We start from the raw sequence: 6,000 nt of genomic DNA, 5'->3' as shown, positions 1-6,000 counted from the left end.
TTATGCAAATGTCATGTTAACAGTCTCTGTAAATGCATTGCTCTATTTCTTCTCTGCAAAATGGATATTTAGTGCTTGGTACAAACCTATTTTAATGCACATATACAGTTAGGTGTATGTGCATCTGTCTTCAGGTGTATTGAAATATCTTCCCAAGGTGAGACTTTATTGCAACATTTATAATCTGATTGGAAAATGCAGTGATTAAAATGCTACTATTTGTATGTGAAGTGGTGGTTAATGTGTAGCAATATGTTTATACAACAGGCAGTTTGATATTAATAGAATTACTCTGAAGTATGTCTTCCGTGCTTATTCTGTTCCTCTTTCTCCTGCTTCTACTGTGTAAGCTTGAAAGTGTCTTTTTAAGGAAGAGGAGATGCAAGTTCTGCTGGAAAAAATTACAGAAGAACCTTTGCTCACTGAATTTGCTTTTATTTTTGATGTCAAGCAGCCGTTTATCTCTGCTGCTGCTGTTTGTGGTCATTGAGTTTCGAATTATAGCGAAGGAAGATATATTATCTAGAACAAAGGGGCATGCAATTTCTCTTCAGAGACTTGCTTCTATAACTTTTGCTTTTGAAAGATCCCTCCTGAAGACCTTCGGTATCACTTGACACATGTGAACCTGTTGCAGGACAGACTGTATGCAGGCACTACTTTTGCCTCTCCTACCAGCCTGCGGATGAAAGGATGTGGAGAGCTGAACTAAGACAAGGGTGGTCAGCCCCTGGCATTTCAATTACACGGGATCACAAGCAGTTCAAGTGCAGTGCCCTGCTGAGTCTTTGTCATAAGAACAGTGGCGGGGTTGTGCTAAGCACAAGGCCTGACAGATAATATGAGCTTCCAGCTGTGGGAGGAAGTAATCCAGCAGAGAATGGTGAGGCCAACATGGGCTGAATGTCCAGTTTTATAGTACAGGGATGGGACTTTGGCTATAGATAGTTTCCAAGATTTTTCCATTTTTTTCCAAAGCATATAGCTATATGTATCATGCCTCCCCACCTTTAAAATTATTTGATATATTAAGTTTGGGCAGATTGACAATACAGAACTAAGATCTTCTGTAGCTCTAAATTATTCTCATGATTCACAGGAGTCAAGTTAAAATCACGTTGTGATAATTTTGTACATTGTGAAACAAGTCATGTCAATTTTAGTGTTTCATTTGCGTGACGGTACCTAAAATTATGCCTACATAAACTAGTTGTATCTGATAATTTTATAATGATATTGCAAGAAAAATGCCCCACCAATTATTTATAATAATGATGGATTGAGGAAAACAGGCATTTAAATGTTGTCTTTTTCTGCACATTTTCATACATACTGGACAGCACTGTTGAAATAGGCGTCTTAATGATACTGTGTATGTAGCCATTCAGATTTAATTGATACCCCCTTTAATTAAATGTTTGTCTCAAAAATTGAGCTATGACTTCAATTTCACCCTTAGAATTGCTGGAATGTGAATAAAAATGTGCTGCTTTTGTATCCTTTTTACATCTTTTTTTAATATTCGGTTTTAGAAAGATTTAGTCTTGAAAATGGAAAAGTCAGTTAATGTTGTCATACTTAGTCTGTATTTTTGAATCAGAGAGATAGGCACCTTCCTACTTAGGGGAAGGATTTTGTCAGAGGGTGTTAGAAAGGGTTGTACGTGTGTGTGCACACCAACAAGTGGGATGCATCTCTATAGCCAAACTGGAAAATCCTTCTAGTATAGCATATCTTACATTAACAATAAAATAAAAATAAAAACAACTTCTGGCTTGACTCATACCAATTCAGTCTGTGAAAAAAAAATCTACCACCAAAGCTGTTCTATGGCAGCTCTTGAATATCTGAGCCTTGGGCTCTTGGGAGGCATCCTCTTGGGTTCTGCAGTAATTTTTCTTGCCAGTACAAGAGCATTTTTCCCCAAAGCATTTGGTAGGCAGTGGTTTCATGTTTTGTTTTGGTTAAAGTTGGAAGCTTTTGAGTTCAAAAGATGTTCCCTCCCCAGGTAATAATGTATGTGTGTGTTCAGAAGTACTCTTCAGAGTTTTTCAGCTAAGTTTGCTCTAATCAAGTTTCAAAGCAGTATTTAAATACAAGTAGTTAAAAGGAACTTCAGTATATTGTTGTATTAACAGTAATATTATGTAAGAAATACTGGAAGTTGATGTCATAATATTTAAGTAACTTTGTGTTAATAAAGCAGAATTGTTGAGGTGTTTTCTTTCAAGGTTGACATGTTCTGTATTCCTAGCCTAATATTTACTAGCTTTGTGACTTATCCTTACTATTTTTACTCTCGTTTCCTCTTTCTCCAATAATTTGCAGTGTTACATTTTGAACAATGTAGTGGCATAACCTCACCTATCCTAGATCACTTAAAACTTTGGACAGCAATTTAAAAATGGTTTCATTACCATAGGCTATGAGATGGTGGATGCTGTGAGTCAAGTATTCTTTGATGTAGTAATATGATGGAGGTGTAAGTCTGCAGTGCTTAACATGTAGCCCCTCTTCCAAAACGAACTATGCAATGAACCTGTAGTATATGCTTTGGAATGTGGCTGTTGGCTTAGATCTTTAAATAAAATGTTCGCAGAACCTTGTGGGTTTTCAGCAAATTTCTGTAATCCCCATGATTAGACGAATAATCCTCATATATGTCTATTTATATATATAGAGGCATGTCATATCTACCAGCTTTCCCTAAATGTTAAGAGTTCTTAGCTGTTCTCAGTTGACTGTAAGCAGCTCTTAACACACAGGTACGTGGCTGTTTATTTAGCCAAGTGATTTGTGATTTGGCTTTGCTGTCTGAGCAGGTGCTGGTAGATAATAATGAAAGGTTTTGTAAAGATGATTTCACTATGTAATGAATGGTGGCTAATGGTAGAATAAAAAAAAAAATCAGAAAGCAAAGTGAAGACACTTAAATGCTAACAGAGGAAAATGTATTAAAATAACAGCCTTAGTATTCACACCTTCATAATGGGCATTTTGAATTCAATACCTTTTTTTTTTTTTTGTGCTTAGTTACTTTACTGTTTAATCAAATTCATTTATTAAATAGGTAATGTCTTTAACATTTGTGCTGTGACATTCAGTTGGACAAGATTCTAAGAAGTCACTGCAACATGTTTCTGCATTTTTTTCATGCTCCTTCAGCTAACATAATTTGGATTAAATTTTTTGGAGCAATTTACGCTGTTATTTTGGATACAGCTTTTTTGTGTGTAAAAGACATTCATTTTTTTCTAGCCTGTCTTCCAGATCAAACTACTAGTCAGATTTTTACAGATGCTTGAAAGTTTAAGGAATTTACTTTGAAAAATCGTAACGTTTACCAGTATTCTGGATACAGGAACTGAGGAATTCTGGTGCACAGCAAACTGTTTCTCAAATCAAAAACCAAGTTGCATCAGTATTTTGGAATTCATTGATCAGAATAATGTAGAAATGGTCATGCAGTTGACTTCTGCTGAATTTTCTGTAAGGATTTTTTTTTTAGCTTGTACATACACTTAATCTTTATTTCATTCTCTCCAATGCCAAAATACTGACTTCCCGCCCCTAGTAGGACAAAAAAAAATCAAAAGTTGATTTATGGAATAGTAGCAACTACTGCGTGGGATTGGTGCAAACTTTCACTAATCTGAACCAGTCCCAAAGGCATTTGACTAGCGAGTTTTTATTATTACACTGAAATTCGCATCATGAAACTGTGTGGTGAAAACAGTTTGTCAGAGTATAGCATGCAAATTTGTCCTTTTCCCTTTAGCCATACCCTTTCAAGGTGGCTACGCTCATCTGTACTCTCAGAATACTTTTCAAGGGGTCTCTGAGGTAGCTTCTCCACTGTTTTCCAGGAGACTTGAGATTTGGACGGGTATCTGTGGTACTTTTAAGGAACAGTATGGAGGGCTTATGGGGTAGGTATGTTACTGGGCTGCAGTTAGTTGTTGACTATAAATTTCAAAGGATTACCGGAAACTCATACCAGTAATTCTTTTCCCTTATTAACCCAAGATTTTTGGGGAGGCAAATGTTTATCTTTCATATTTCTTGTAAGTGATCAAAACAGTGTTTCAGATCAGATGTAAGTGTCCTTCTTACTTTATGATCTTAACTGTGAACATGTTTGGTGCTGCATTTAAAGGTTATTAAAGATAATAGCATCTTGTACAACTTAGCAATATTTAATTATAGAATTCAGACCCAAGTATATGGAAAGACTGTGTTTAACTTCTTCCCTGCAGGCATCTGAGTATGCTTATCCCATCCCACCAGAAATAACTCAGTGGTTTTACAGTTGCATTGGTATTTTGGTTAACAGCAAAAATACGAGCACAGATAACTGTAGGTTGTTTTGAGATGTCTTGGTTTGATAATAAAATTAAGTATGTGCAAATAAAGATTGTTTCTCTCTTTTAAATTCTTGCTCTGTTGTCATCTGAACTCCTGTGAAATAAATGGGACTACAGCATAAATATCAGCTGATTATCTGGACATTGGCAGTAGCATGAGATCTCCTGTGCCTATTGTAATGTTTCTGCTAAATCTTATATAGGTATTGTAAAGGCAGATAATGCTCGTGCTGACCTATCTACAACGTAAGTGAAGGAAAGGGGAGAAAAAGGAACCATATTTAAAAATTAAGTTGCAAGACAAATTGATGCATTCCTCTTTTAATCTTTGTCACTAGACAAGTAGCTACTTTCCATCTGTTTCTTTCATTCATTTTCCTTTGCATCTTTCTTCTGCAATTCTTTTAATGCACATACACATATATTAAGTTCTGCCCTTCATTTATTCTTTTGTCATTGTTTCCATTTCACTTTCCCTGTGTTTCATTCCTGTATCTTTCTTGTTTAGACCAAGTGGAGGATCCAGCTGGCAGTAGCAGCCATGTAGGACCCTTCAGGAACCTGATGGTAAGTGCACGTGTGTACTTATACTCAGGCTTCCACCAGGTTCTGTATTCTGAGGCATTTTCCCCCTCCTGCAGGCTTCTGTTAGTTCTTGACATCTTAAACTGTAAGAAAATCAAGCAACAGACCTTGGGCTACTCATTGATATCCTTTATATCAGAATAGTAGGTTGCGTTTTTCATTGAAAATCTGCAGGAAGAAGATGATGCAAATCTTTCAGGTTTACATGGATTTAAAAAGCACTTTGAGAACTCATGGAGGAAAGTCTATCAGAAGCTATTAAATATCTTCAGAAGTTCCTGAACTCTAGGCACATGAAACTGGGAGAGCATACCAATGAAGTATCAGTTTACTATTACTCTATTCTTAAATTCTCTTCATGGGCATCTGCTATTGAACATTCAGGGCCATGAAGTGGATGCATCTGGGACAGTCATTGCCATGCTTGAGTATAGTGGATTCTTTTAACTTTTACAGAGAAAGCTGCAACCTAGTAAATGAACAAACTAAAGCTGGTAAAAGGAAAACATCAAAAAATCTGGTGGTATCTCTAATTGATGTGTGTCAGAAATTGATCTGACACATCTAAAGTTTTGTATGTATGCAAGCAATTTGGCTCGCTATTCTGAGTAAGGGCAAGTAGGTGCTAGATGAATCTTCTCTTCAAATGTGTTTATGCTTAAAGGCCAAGAACTTGAAACATTTCCAACTGTATCAGTGAGCAGGTTGCATCATGAGCAGGTTGCTTTTTTTTTTTTTTAGGAGTGTGGCAAGAGAACTTGCAAATGATCTTCTTTCCATCAATAACATGAGGAAGTACGTGACTTAAGTAACTCAATTTTGGGTACAAATCCTGCTATTCTAGTGATTTCCCAGATTATAATTGGATTTGAGGTGCTATAAATTTTATATTCTATAAATGGACAACACTTTAGAAAACCTATGCACGCTTTAGCACATATGAGTGATTTTTGTTGTTGCTTTTACATACTTCACCTCACACTTTAAAGAGCACAATATATTTCTAATCTTGTTATGAGAAAGAATTAATTGGGTCTTGGTTTGAAGGCTT

This window comes from Fulmarus glacialis, unplaced genomic scaffold, assembly GCF_000690835.1.
Source record: "Fulmarus glacialis isolate BGI_N327 unplaced genomic scaffold, ASM69083v1 scaffold30946, whole genome shotgun sequence".
Taxonomy (NCBI): Eukaryota; Metazoa; Chordata; class Aves; order Procellariiformes; family Procellariidae; genus Fulmarus; species Fulmarus glacialis.
Note: the sequence above shows the minus strand (reverse complement) of the source record.